Source organism: Oryctolagus cuniculus, chromosome 19 (genome assembly GCF_964237555.1).
Source record: "Oryctolagus cuniculus chromosome 19, mOryCun1.1, whole genome shotgun sequence".
Classification (NCBI taxonomy): domain Eukaryota; kingdom Metazoa; phylum Chordata; class Mammalia; order Lagomorpha; family Leporidae; genus Oryctolagus; species Oryctolagus cuniculus.
In genome coordinates, this window is record NC_091450.1 from 25,684,437 (window position 1) to 25,696,946 (window position 12,510).

At 53.2% G+C, this 12,510-nt stretch overlaps 1 long non-coding RNA gene across 1 annotated transcript; it reads right to left on the reverse strand.

Annotated features, from left to right (window-relative positions):
• Positions 1–647: 647 nt before the first annotated feature.
• On the reverse strand, positions 648–9,084 carry LOC127491440 (uncharacterized). Its single transcript, XR_007920109.2, has 3 exons — positions 8,861–9,084; positions 8,193–8,443; positions 648–2,289 (listed from the first exon to the last, which is right to left on the reverse strand). It is a non-coding gene; the product is annotated as an uncharacterized lncRNA (long non-coding RNA).
• Positions 9,085–12,510: the final 3,426 nt, after the last annotated feature.

Genomic DNA, 12,510 nt, shown 5'->3' on the forward strand with positions numbered 1-12,510 from the left:
CTGATCCAGCTCTCTGCTATGGCCTGAAAAAGCAATAGAAGATGGCCCAAGTGCTTGGGCCCCTGCACCCATGTGGGAGACTCGGAGGAAGCTCCTGGCTCCTGGCTTCGGATTGGCACAGCTCCCAGCAGCCAACTGGGGAGTGAGCCAGTGGATGAAAGACCCCTCTCTCCCTCCCTCCATCCCTCCCTCCCTCCCTTCCTCTCTCTCTCCCTCCCTCCCTCCATCTCTCTCTCTCTCTCTCTGCCTCTCTTCTTCTCTCTGTATAACTCTCACTTTCAAATAAATAAATAAATCTTTAAAAAAAAAAAAAAGTGTTCACAACAGCATTATTCCTAACAGCCAAAAAATGAGACAACCCAAAGCACCAGAATGAGTGAACGGATAGATAAAATCCCACCTATGCACAAAAGAGATATTACTTGGCAATCAAAAGAAGTGAGGGGTGGGCGTCTGACACAGCAGTCAGGCTCCCCCTGCAAAGCTTGCATCCCACATTTGAGTGCCTGGTTCGAGTCTTTGCTACGTGATTTCCGATCCAGTTTCTTACTGTTATACACCCGGGGAGCCAGGTGGTTATGGTTCAACTATTTGGGTCCTTGCCAGCCACATAGGAGACCTGGATTCCTGACTCCTGGTTTCAGCCTGGGCTCTTAGAGGTATCTGGGGAGCGAAGCAACAGATACGAGTTCTCCATTTCTAGCTCCCTGTCTCTCAAATAAAGGAAAAAGAGTAAATAAACATTTAAAAAAGTGAAGGACGGGAGCTGGTGTGGTAGCACAGTGGGTAAAGCCGCCTGCAACGCAGGCATCCCATTTGGCAGCCCATTAATGCCCCTGCTGCTCCACTTCCAATCTAGCTCCCTGCTAATGTGCCTGGGAAAAGCAGTAAAGGGTGGTTCAAGTGCTTGGGTCCCTACCACCCTCATGGGAGATCCTGAAGAACTCCTGGCTCCTGGCTTTTGTGGCCCAGCCCTGGACATTGTGACCATCTGGGGAGTGAATCAGTGGGTGGAAGACCTCTGTTTCTCCTTTCAAATAAAATAAAATGTCTTTTTGAAAAATGAAGCACTGACTCCTGCTACAATATAGATGAAACTTGAAAACACTATGCTAAAAACAGTCAGGGACAGAGGGACCACATGTTGTGTGAAAGCAGATGAGCGGTTTGGGAAGTAACAGCCGACGAGTGGGGCCCTGTAGAGCAATGAGAATGTTCTAAAGCTGACTGTGGTGAATGAAGCTGAAACAACTGTTCATATACTAAGAGCCACTGCACTGCACACTTTAAATGGATGAGTTGCACGGTGTGGGAGTCAGATTTTAATAAAGCATCAGAATTAGACACCTGCTAATGTGCCTGGGAAAGTAGAGGATGGTCCAAGTACTTGGGTCCCTGCCAGCCTCATGGGAGATGTGAATGGAGTTCCATGTCCTTGGCTTCAGCCTGGTCCACCCCCCACACTGCGGCCATCTGGGGAGTGACCCAGCAGACGGAAGATCTCTCTCTCCGTCTCATCCTCTCTGTGTGTCACTCTGCCTTTTAGATAGATAGATAGATAGATAAATAAATAAATAAATAAATAAATCTTAATAACAACAAAAAAGGGGCCATCTGATGCACAAAAGCAGGAAGAGGGTGTTCCGTACCGGGAGGGGCAGGGAGACAGAGACCCAGCGGGGAGCACTTGCCCTCTGACCTTCTGCTCCGTCAGGGTCCCCGGCTCGCCCCCTCTCAGAGTCTATCACCCCCCCACGCACACGCACGCACACACACACACACACTCAGTGCACTGACTCACATGCCAGATCTGCTCTGGAACCCATCACACACACACACACCAGGAACAGCGCTGTACCAGCCGTCTGGCATCTTCCCATCCAGGTAGTTGACACCGCACTTAACCGTCACAGACCGCTGGGCCACGCGGGAAGAGGAGGTTTAGTCTAGCAGGACACCGCCAACCGTCTTCCCAAGTGGCTGCAGCGTTTCGCACTGCCGTCAGCAATGAGGAAGGGTTCCCGAGCTCCGCCCCGTGCCAGCATCTGGTGCTCCCGGTGTCCTGGATCTGGGCCATTCAGACAGGCACGCAGCAACACCTCACTGTTCAGCCCCCACATCCCAGGGCAGTGGGGTTCTGAGGAAAGTGCAGGCTTTGGGGTGCACACACCTGAACTCCAGCCCCAATTCTGCCACTTACCAGTGCAAGCTTGTCAAGGTGCTTAGCCTCTCTGGGCCGCAGGAAAAGCAGCACACAGCGTCTGTCCCTGTGGCTTCGCACTGGGACTCCTGCGGAAACCACCAATTTGTACGGTTAACATCTTCATAGTGGAGACCCCTCCCCCTCTCTCCACCTGGGAGACCTGCGAGCCTCTCATCACACCCACTCTGCTCCTCTGGAGCCCGGGGGACCGCCGTCTCTGTAAGTGCCAGGGGCTGGCACTGGGGACACCTGCATCCCATCTTGGAGTGCCTGGTTCAAGTCCCAGTTCCGCTTCTGACATAGTTTCCCGCTCACGCGCACTCTGGGAGGCAGCAGGTTGTGATTTAAGTACTTGGGTCCCTGCCACCCGTGTGGGAGCCTCAGATGGGGTTCTGGGCTCCTGGCTCTGTCCTGGCCCAGCCCAAGCTGTTACAGGCATTTAGGGAGTGAACCAGCAGACGGAAGATCTCTCTCTGTCTCTGTCTCTGTCTCTCTCTGCCATTCAAATAAAATAAAATGAAAATTAAAATGTAAAGTGCTTCCCCAAACATGGGCTACAGATTCAACATTAAGTCAAATCGCATCAAATACAACACCGTGGTGGATGAACGTCCACCTAGCCATTTCTGCATGATACAGCACGTGAGGTAAGAGAGGGGTACAGCAGCAGTAACACAAGTCAATGCGGATGTGTACTTCATGGAATAGTCTAGAAGCACCCAGATTAGATGAGGCGGCTCCACGGGACAGGGACCCAGGTTCCCTTGCCTCATGGCTGCCCCATCTGTACTCATCGCTTCTAACACACTGATCCAAAATGGCAGCCCCAACACTGGTCATCGCAACTATATTCCATCATACAGAAAGGGGTAACCTCGAAATGACAGAATTTACTTCTAGCTTGGCCACATGACCACACTAATGATAAGAGAGGACAAGAAATGTGGTTGTGAGGTATAGTTAAAAATTCTCTTTCAATGTGTCAAAGAACAAATTCTTCAATGATGCTTGTTAAAGCAAGGTGAGCATGACCGTGATATGTACAGGGAGCACTGCCACAGGTTCTTGCAGTCAGGGAGAGTTTGGGCTCAACTCTGAATACAGCATGGGCAAGGGAACTCACAGCCCAGGACAAACTACACCCCTCAGTGTCATCCCACTGACCCGAGGGTGAGGGGGCTAGGGTCTGCAGACAGAACGTCACTGGTGGGGGAGTCCCTTTACTGCCCTGGCCTTTTACATCTCTGTGCTGGGCCCAGTAGCTTTTCGAGGGCACCAGGGACTGGGTGGGTGTCTGGGTCTGTGTTCTATTCCAACTTGGAGAGAAGGGCACCCCTGACATTGACTAGTTACAATGATGTCATACTACAGCAGGGTGGGCCCCTCGTTCCCCGTGGCTAGTCTCCTAAGGAAAGGGAAAATCTGAACACAGACTGCACACAGGGAAGATATGAGAGACTGGAGTTAGACTGCCGCAAGCTCAGGGGCCGTGGGGAGCCAGGAGAGGCCTGGAACAGACGCACAGGAGCGCTTGGGGACACCTGCTAACACCTCGCTCTCCGACTTCGGCCTCTGGAACTCTGAGTCAGTGCCTGTCTAGGCATCCAGTTTGCTGCTTTATTAGGTCAGCCCTAGGAGACACACGCATCCTCGGTGGAGCTTGCCTGATGCCACAACCTGCAGAGACTCCCTCTGGCCCCCGTCTCCCCTTCCTCCCCAGGGACACTAACATCCAACCCATCTCGGGGCAGCCCGTCTGAGACAGGGGGGGTGTAAGCAGCAATGAGAAACTCAGCAGAGCCAGTCAGAGAACCCTGGCGAGCGAACTGGGCACTGAGGGGGTGGAGCAGGGTCTGCAATCCCATTTAAAGGGGGGGGGGGGCGCCACCGCTCTGCTCCTGCCACGGGAGACGCGGGCTCAGCTCCCACTAAAGGGAACGCAGAATCACCTCCAAGTTTCTCTAAAGAAACCAGAAACGGAGATTTCAAGCGAAGAAAGTGACACCTGATTTTTAAATACTGGAAATTAATTCCACTAACTCTTTTTTTCTTTTCTTTTTTTTTCTTTTTTTTTGACAGGCAGAGTGGACAGTGAGAGAGAGACAGAAAGGTCTTCCTTTTTGCCATTGGTTCACCCTCCAATGGCCGCCGCGGCCGGTGCACTGCACTGATCCGATGGCAGGAGCCAGCTACTTATCCTGGTCTCCCATGTGGGTGCAGGGCCCAAGCACTTGGGCCATCCTCCACTGCACTCCCTGACCACAGCAGAGAGCTGGCCTGGAAGAGGGGCAACCGGGACAGAATCCGGCGCCCCGACTGGGACTAGAACCCGGTGTGCCGGCGCCGCAAGGCGGAGGATTAGCCTAGTGAAATGCGGCACCGCCATCCACTAACTCTTTATTGTTGTTTGTTTAAGTTTCCCAGGTGAACTAAACACATCTGGAGACCGGATGTGGTCTCCGGGCCGGCACTGGACATTCTTGGGTTAAGAGCTTGGCGGGGACACACACCCCAGCTCTGAGTGATGGGGACAACTGTGCGCAGGAGACAGAGGCCTCTGATCTGCTCACGTTCTCACAGACCAGCTGTGTGTACATGCTTGCAAACCCGAGCCTCAGTCATCTTGACAGTAAAATGGGTACCACTGCATGCACCTTGCCTATTTCCTGGGGTGGCAATGAAGGCCGACTGACATCCCTTTTTCAGCAAACATGTTCTAGGTACACTCAACGTTCTAAGCACGTGATAACGTATGCACTCCATTCTTCCCTGCAATAGCCTTGAGAAGCAGGTCCCATTATACAATCATTTCACACACTAGGGAAACGAAGCTCAGAGAGGTTAGTAACTTGTCCAAGATGCCACAGCTGCGCAGGGGCAGAGCTGAGCTTCAAACCCAAACAAGCTGAGGGAGCGGTGTTCGCTCTTAGCCAGTGCACTGGGAACTGATGAAAATACTACACAAACTGCTGTTTGGGTTTTTGTTTGGTCTGGTTTGGTAAATGGGGAGGAGGGGCTGGGTGCAAGGCTCAGCCTTGCCTTACAGAGCTCTCCCCCGGCTTCTGGCGGGAGGAACTGAGCGTGGCGCAAGGCTTCCTGAGCAGTCTGGACAGGAGCCAGGTCTGGGGCAAACAACCCGCCACCTTTTCTCTTCAGCGGAGCATTTCCCGTAAATGGTGGCTCCCTTCCAGCTGGCTCCAGTCCTGCCATGGGCAGCCAGGCTCTGCACTCACCATGACAGCATTGGCCTGCGCCCCAGATGCCAGGGCTTCCAAACAAGGCTGCCTCACCCCACCCTCCCGGCAGTGCGGGGTCACACACAGCAGCGGCTCTGGGCTTCCAACCTCAAGCCTTCAGGGTGTCTGGGTAGACGGACAGGTGGGAGGGGCTGGGAGGTGATCTGTGTACACGCTGGGATAATTCAGAAAGTTTGTGGAAAACAGAATCAAAATAAAATTATTTTGGGGCAAAAAAAACAACAACAACAAAAAATGAAATCCATGCATAGTTTTGTATATCTATCTTTATCTATATCTGCATCTGTATCTATATCGATATCTCTTTCTCAAGAGTCCATTGTTTAGAGCTACAAACTGAAACGCTCTAATGAATCGATAAGGTGCTGGAGTTTGCATCAAAGTCATATGGAGGCAGGGAACCTATCCATGCAAAAACACGGGCCCTCTGCTGAGAACTGTCAATAGCTGATGGGCACGCAGGGGTTTCTTACGCTGTCTGCTTTCATATTTGTTGAAAATTTTTTTTGATGTTGCTCTTTTAAAAAAAATGTATTTATTTTATTTGAAAGGCAGAGTTACAGAGAGGCAGAGGCACAGAAAGAGAGAGAGACAGACAGACAGAGAGACAGAGAGAGGTCTTCCATCCACTGGTTCACTCCCCAAATGGCCACAAAGGCTAGAGCTGGGCTGATCCGAAGTCAGGAGCCAGGAGCTTTTTCCAAGTCTCCCACTTGGGTGCAAGGGCCCAAGGAGTTGGGTCATCTTCTACTGCTTTCTCAAGCCATTAGGAGGGAGCTGGATCAGAAGTGGAGCAGCTGGGACTTGAACCAGCACACCCATATGGGATGCTGGCACTGCAGGAGGTGGCTTTACCCGATATGCCTCAGCACCAGCCCCATATTTGTTTAAATTTTTGCGTAACTTTTTAAATGTTGAGTGTTAGTTCAGAAAGGACTTCCTTGTGCCCTTGTCCAATTTCCACCCAATCACTCTCCAGTAACAGAAACATATGTCAGCCGGCGCTGCGGCTCACTAGGCTAATCCTCCGCCTTGCGGCTCCAGCACGCCAGGTTCTAGTCCTGGTCGGGGCGCCAGATTCTGTCCCGGTTGCCCCTCTTCCTGTCCAGCTCTCTGCTGTGGCCCGGGAGTGCAGTGGAGGATGGCCCAAGTGCTTGGGCCCTGCACCCCATGGGAGACCAGGATAAGTACCTGGCTCCTGCCATTGGATCAGCGCGGTGCGCCGGCCTCAGCAGCCATTGGAGGGTGAACCAACGGTAAAAGATCTTTCTCTCTGTCTCTCTCTCTCACTGTCCACTCTGCCTGTCAAAAATAAAAAAAAAAAAAAAGAAAGAAACATATGCCAGCACTGGCCTCGTGGCACAGTTAAGCTGCCATTTGCGAAGCTGGCACCCCGTATCAACGCCTGCAGCCCATATTGGAGTGATTCGAGTACCAGCTACTCCGCTTCTGATCCAGCTTCCTGCGAATGCACTTGGGAAGACAGTGGCTTTGGTCTGGATCACACCTGGCTGTTACAGTCATCTGGGGAGTGAACCAGTGGATAAAAGATCTCTCCTCTTTTTCTCTTCTCTGTCACTCTGCCTTTCAAATAAATAAATAAATGACTAAATCCTTTTCAAATAAAAAAAGTTATATGGTGTAAGCTACAGAAGTAATTTTAAATTTTTAAAAAGTAAAAACAAGGCATAGGCATTTGGCCTAGCAGTTAAGGGGTCTGCGTCCCACATCAGAGTGCCAAGGTTCCAATCCCTGCTCTGGTCCCGATTCCAGCTTCCTGATAACACAGACTGGGGGACAGCAAATGACGGCTCAAGTACCTGAGTCCCTGCCACCCACGCCAGAGACCTGGATGGCGTTCTTGGCTCCTGGCTTAGGCCTGACACAGCTCCACTCTTCGTGGAGATTTGGGAAGTAAACCAACAGATTGCAGCTCTCTGTCTCTCAAATAAGTAAATAATGCTTTTTTAAGTAAAAAGGGGTAAATTAATTTTCATAATACATTTTATTTAATCCAATATATCCAAAAGATTATCACTATGACATCTAAGCAATGCAAACACTATTTGAAAATTCTCTCTTCTCTTTCCTGCTGTGTATCTCGCAAGGACAGCCCCTCACTGGGCCTCGTCCCATTATGAGGGCTTAGCCATGACTCGGCCTAGGGTTCCTAGCCTGAGCAGTGTAGCTTCATTGTGTAGCATTTTGCGCACTTTCTGTTCTGTTTAAACTTTGCTTTTATTTACTGCTCTTATTTTAAAGATGTATTTGAAAGGCAGAGTGACAGGGAAGGAGAGAGATAGTGCACTTTTCACAAGGTCCAGTTTCTTTTTTTTTTTAACTTAGCTGTACTTACATACACACAACTAGAATGAAGGCCCAAAGAGGATGCACGCCTTGTGTGTCTCCATAAGCGCTGCTCCCCTGTGCCGATTTGGGTAGACATCCCAGGCTCAGCAGGCAACACCGTGCGGGACGAGGTGGGCGACTGAAGGCAGCCCCGGAGGCGACCCTCCTCCCTCCCTGGCTCCTGCTCTGTCTCTATGGGTGCCGGGCCCTGGCTGCAGGTGGGGAGAGGGAGCCAGCCAGGAGCCGGGGGGACGGAGCCGCTCGGAAATGGCATGGTGGGGCAGCTGTTCAGGCAGGAGAGCGGGAGCCCTGCCTCGTGGGCTGGGTGGACCCTGACCTGGAGTCATGGAGAGCCGCAGATAAACGGAACTTGAGACAAGTACCCGGTAATTTTGAAGTATTAAAAGGTGCCGGCGCTGTGGCATAGCAGGTAAAGCCACATATGGGCGCCGGTTCGAGTCCCAGCTGCTCCTCTTCCGATCCGGCTCTCTGCTGTGGCCTCGGAGAGCAGTAGAAGATGGCCCAAGTCCTTGGGCGCCTGCACCCGCGTGGGAGACCCGGAAGAGGCTCCTGGCTCCTGGCTCCTGGCTCCTGGCTTCGGATCGGATGGGCTCAGCTCTGGCCATTGCGCCATCTGGGGAGTGAACCAGCAGATTAAAAGACCTGTCTCCACCTCCCTCTCCCCCCCAAACATCACACGGGCTATACTTACACTAAAAAGTTATTTATCTGTAATTCAGTTTAGCTCATTTCCTCTATTATTGCCACATGCAGCGGCTCGCCCTGGGGCAGAGGGGCAGGGCCGTCGCCAGCTGCCAGGTGGGCGGACCTCAGGGGCCTTGGGGTCTCAGGAGTGCAGGCCCTGGCCTCTGCAGCCCCAGGATTTCCCACGCCTGGCTCACTAACCGTCCAACCTGCGGCCAGGCCTGGGACCAGCAGCCGCCAAGCCAGGCTGACCCTCCCGCCTCCCCTGGGGCGCTGGGTCCAGGATCCACACCAGCTCTCTGGTCAGGGCCCCTGGGGTCACTGGGGAGACCGCCGTTCACCGTACCTCTGTCTCAGGGGCCACTTGTCCTGGAGCTCAGCGCAGGGCAGCAGGCCGCACAGCCGCTGACGAAACTCCGGCTCCGCTCCGCTGGCCGGAAGGAGTGGTCAGGCCGGGGGATCACTTCCGGGGCACTGCCGGACAGAGCGCATCTGTGACCCCAGGCCCCTCTGCCGAGGACCCTGAGCCTCTGTCCGCAGGGCCGCTGTCCCCGGAGCCCCTACTCGGAGGAGGGCGTTGTCCGTGGGTTTTCTCTGGTCCCGCCCCGTGGGAGCTGTGGCCCCACTGGAGAGGTGAGGCCCCCTGCCCTCCCAGGCCAGGCCTCCTGACTCCCAGGGTCATCCAGATGCCGAGGCGCCCTGGGCGGGGACAGGTCGTGCTGGCTCCGGAGTGGGAAGCTTAGCCCCTTGCAGTTCTGCTCCCCAACCCCCTCTGGGCCAGGACCCCGAGAGAATGTTGGGGGGCAGGGTTTCCCGAAGGTGTCTCCTCCCAAGGACACACGCCGTCCCCCCTCACCCCCACCCTGGCCCTTGGGAAGCAGATTCCTAGCCTGGGCCCTGGACATTCCAAAGGCCTAGGGTGGACTTTGGAACCCATCTTTTAAGAAGTGACATTGCTACAGCTAGTTTTTTAAATATTTATTTGAAATGCAGTTACATGCAGAGAGAGAGAGGGAGATCGAGAATAGAGACAGGAAGATTCTGGCTGCAACCGGCAGGGCTGGATCAGGCCAAAGCCAGGAGCGTGGAGCTCCATCTGGGTCTCCCATGTGGGTGGCAGGGACCCAGGCACTTGGGCTATCTTCCACTGCTTTCCTAGGCACATTAGCAGGACCTGAATCAGAACTGGAGCAGTGGGGCAGGTGCCATGGCGCAGTAGGTTAATCCTCTGCCTGCAGCGGTGCCGGCATCCCATATGGACGCCGGTTCTAGTCCTGGCTGCTATTCCGATCCAGCTCTCTGCTATGGCCTGGGAAAACAGCAGAAGATGGCCCAAGTGCTTGGGCCCCTGCACCTGCGTGGGAGACCAGGAAGAAGCTCCTGGCTCCTGGCTCTGGATCGGTGCAGCTCCAGCCATTGCGGCCATTTGGGGAGTGAACCAATGGAAGGAAGACCTTTTTCTCTGTCTCTTCCTCTCACTGTCTGTAACTCTACCTCTCAAATAAATGAATAAAATCTTAAAAAAAAAAAAAAAAGTAGAGCAGCATTACGAGTTTCTAGTTGCTTGCCAGTTTCTAGTTGCTTGCACAGCCTGCTCTGCCTGCCCCCACGTCAGGACACTGACCCCCATAGAGGCTGTTTAGGGGTGTGGGGAATGAGGGTATTTTCCCATGGGGAGCAAACAGTGGAGTCCCAGGGCCCCAGGATCTGTCCTCTCAGTCCTCTGACCCCTGTGGACAGGTCAGGAAGGGGAGAGGGGAGTGTCCTCTGTGACAGGAAGTCCCCAAAGTGATTGTCAGTTGGCCTCTATGTCAGGCATCCCCAAAACGATCGCTGAGAATGTCAGTTGGTCCCAACAGGGGCTTCCAAGGGGGCTTTCCCACCTCCCGGCCCCAACTCAACAGATACCAACAGCTGGTGATTTTTGGGGTCAGAGGAAAAGCCCCTAAATGTTCTACAACTGCTGCCCACCTCCACCTGCCCTCCACGCCCCACCCTGGTCCCTTCACCCCCCAACCCCTCCTAGAACACAGGCGGAAGGGGCTCTCAGTCTGATGCTCTTGCACACCTTGGGGGTGGGGGTGTTGGCTGTGGGCAGGAGTCAGCAGACTTCAGAAAGTCGTATCAGAGCGAAGGATGGTCCACTTCACCTGGGAGCTCTTAGATAAGCACAACCTCAGGCCCCTCCCAGATCTACCCCTCCCCCATGAAAATCCACCTGTCACTCATTGAAGGGGGAGAAGTACCTAGTGACAAGCACCGGCTCTCACCTTGACTGGCCAACACCTGGGTGTGTTAAAAGCCCAGGTGCTGAGTCCCACCCCCAGGGAGCCAGATTTTATAGCTCTCTGGTGTGAGCTCAGCAGGGGGGCTTTGAGATGCTGAAAAGGGGGGGCGGAGGGATATGGTAAAAAATGTAGAGAGAACAAAGGAAGCCCTTTGTTTATTTTCTTAACCTAGCTGGGAAAGCAAGTGTGATAAAGAAAGGGACAGAAAGAATTTCTTTGATTAGCTAGGGAAAAAGCTGGCTCTGGCACCAAGGCCGCGCGAAGGCCAGGTGGCTGGAGCTGTCTGCGACCAGCCTGGGACCACAGTAAAATAAGCAGCTCCTGCCCACCCAACAGGCCCCAAGATGGAACTTTTTCTTTGTCCTGTAAAAGTCACAACCAAGTGGGAAGAATGAGAGATAAGAAGGCAGGATGAGCTCTTTTTCTTTTCTTCTTCTTCTTTTTTTAAGATTTTATCTATTTCAAATACAGAGTTACAGAGAGAGGTAAAGACAGGGAGAGGTCTTCCATCTGCTGGTTCACTCCCCAAATGGCCACAAAGGCCAGAGTCGAGCTGATCCGAAACTAGGAGCTAGGAGCTCCTTCCAGGTCTCCAACATGGGTGCAGGGGCTGAAGCAATTTGACCATCCTCCACTTCTTTCCCAGGCACATTAGCAAGGAGCTGGATGGGAAGTGGAGGAGCCAGGACTTGAACCGGTGCCCTTATGGGATGCTGGTGCTGCCAGCCGCAGCTTTGACCCACTGCACCAGTGTTGGCCCCAAGAAATGCTTTTCTTAAAGGACCTTGCACAGACTCTCCACAGGGTACCAAGCCTCCAGATCACTTCCTTTTAACGGCTTTTTCCTGCTGAATAGGTCCCTCTTGGCTGCTTTCCTAGGAGCCTTCCCTCTGCTCTTTTCACTAAAACTCTTTCACTTGATTACCTGCCCTATTTGTTCTTATGCCTCATACCTCCTCTGGAATAGAGCAAGTTCCTGGGGTTCGTATCAGCTGTAACAACGCCACCTGGATTGCAGTGGAGTTTGGGAAACACTGGAAAAGGGCTGTGGCTCTTTTAGAAGATGGCATTCCGTCTCCAGGAGAAAGCACGCTCCCTCCACACACACCTGGAAGATTCTTTGTGTGGTCAGCTTAGGGAAGGGCCCTACCTGAGATCAAAGGCTCCAGCCACCCCCAGTGGGCCCTGCATGGGGTGACTTGTGTCTGGAGCCCGTGGCCCAGCAGTCCTTTTGTGGTCACCAGGGTGGGACACAGGTTCTTGCACACACCCAAGAGCAAAGGGCAAGACCACAGTCCCTGGCATCCCTTTGGCCCTGGGTGTATTGAGGGAATATGTTTTCTGCTGTAACCTGCCCTGCGTGAGATAAGAGTGCAAAGCAGGGACTGTAAGTAAGGTGCAATCACAGGAGGAGGCAGTGAGTATATATTCAGATGTGCAGGCAACCCCACGAGGAGAGACGCTCACCATGAGAGGGCCAGGGAGAGAGCCCGCCCAGCGCAGTGGTCCGCTTTATTGGGAAGGGAGTGGTGCTCTGATTGAATATGCAAATAGGGTGGAGTCTGGGTGGAGTTCCAGGGCACGTGATGTCCTCTGGGAAAGTTCTCATGGCTCCCAGGCTACACCTGCTCATCACAGCATTTTCATGGTGCAGAGACTCAGGTGCATCATGGGAAAGTCAGTGTGCCAGACTGGTGGAGTTAGGGTG